Source organism: Ipomoea nil, unplaced genomic scaffold, assembly GCF_001879475.1.
Source record: "Ipomoea nil cultivar Tokyo-kokei standard unplaced genomic scaffold, Asagao_1.1 scaffold0755, whole genome shotgun sequence".
In the NCBI taxonomy this organism is placed as follows: Eukaryota; Viridiplantae; Streptophyta; class Magnoliopsida; order Solanales; family Convolvulaceae; genus Ipomoea; species Ipomoea nil.
Window position 1 is genome coordinate 28,023 of NW_017617183.1, and position 1,895 is coordinate 29,917.

The window sequence follows — 1,895 nt, forward strand, 5'->3', positions numbered from 1 at the left end:
TTCGGTTAGGTTTCCCTTTAATTAATTAATGAGGTCCACCATGAACCGTGGACCCTTGCCTAAATGAGAGTCTTAGGCCTATTAGGAATAAAGGAAGTAGGCCTTTTACTATTCAGATTCTGATTAAGATTCTCTTTAATTAATTAATATGGTCCACTATGGACCATGGACCCTTATCCCTAAAACAAGTCCTTAGTCCTATAAGGAATAGAATTAGTAAACCCATACCATTCAAGCCCTAATTAGGAGTCTTAAATATATAAATAGGGATATAGAAGGCACCTAGATCTTTCACCACCATAATCTCTCACCACACAAGAAGTTCCAAGAATCCCCTTAGGAGAAATCAAGAAAGAAGAAAGCTTAAAGAAAGACCCTTCATAGCCAAGGAATTAATTAAGGCTAAGAGGTAACACATGTCTCAACAAAACCTATTTTCATAGCTATGATTCCCCTCTTAGGATTTCCCCATATTATTGTGTATTGATGATTTGTGATAGTATTATTGATGTGATTCCATGGGTGATCTTGATGATGAAAGGTTCTGGATAATTATGGTGTTCTTGATGATTATATGACGTTCTTGATGATTATATGATGTTCTTGATGATTGTAGGATGTTCTTGATGTTTATGTGATATTCTTACCGAATCTTGATATTGGAAGATGAATTGTGTCCTTGTTGATTTAAAAATGATTAGAACCCTAGGTTGTATCGTATGGAATTATTCTTGGTATATTGGGAGGGAATTCGCATGATTGGGTGTTATTATGTTTAGAAAAGCATGATAGGTTATGTGCCGTTTGTTTCCTGATTATGATCCGTTAATAGTCTACGTGTGTTATCAATTGCGTTTGAAAGTGTCTAAGCATGGTGTCGGGTTCCACAAAGGTTCCCGGGGCGTTTTTGATGATAAAGAGTCAGTGGGGGGTAGGTGGGGTAGGGGACCCGCAACCTACCCACGGCCTTCTTGGGCAACGCCGGCAGCGGGCAGCCGGCGGGCGGGCAGCTGCCCGCCGGGCACCCGCTGCCCGGAATAGGTGAACCCTCACCCACCGGCTACCCGCTGGTTTGCACCCCAATTGGGGATTTTGGCTTCCCCGTTTGATGTTCCCCGACCCCCGTGGTGTCCCAACGGACTCTGTCTATCGTGCCTATGTCTAGTTGATTTTCGGGTACCGTTCGTAGGTCGTATGGGTCTTATATATTGCATGCTAATTGAATTGGTATCCCGTTGACCTAGGTGAAAGAAGTATGAACCCTTAGGACTATTCTTAGAATGTGAAGGATCACGCATAGGTTTTGTTATACGTTTTCTCCCCCTTCCCAATGTGTTAATGTGGGTTGCATGTGCTTGCTATGTGTTATGTGTGCATGTTATCCCGATTTGGTTGAGATCAATCGGGCTATACGGGCAGTTGGGTGGGCTGAGAACCATACCGGCTGTTAACCAGGCTGGTAGAGACCGGTAAGGTATATAAATATTATATAGGACTAAGGTCCACTATACGGGCAGTTGAATGGGTTGAGAACCATCCCAACTGTTAACCAGGCTGGTAGAGACCGGTCAGGTATATAAATATTATATAGGACAAAGGTCCACTATACGGGCAGTTGAATGGGTTGAGAACCATCCCAACTGTTAACCAGGCTGGTAAAGACCAGTCAGGTATATAAAGATTATATAGAGCTGCGGCTCATCGGTCGGTTGCGATCGACCCCTCCGTAGTGTGAGACGGGGCAGGGTGCTGCGGGGCCGTGTCAGAGCTATATGCGCTGACCCTCATGTATGGCCATGCGATTGGTCCTGTGGCGCCAACAAAGTGTGCTATGTGATGAAGTATGGATGAGTTGTTGTTATGAGTATCTTGTGGATGAGACTACGGGATTTGTA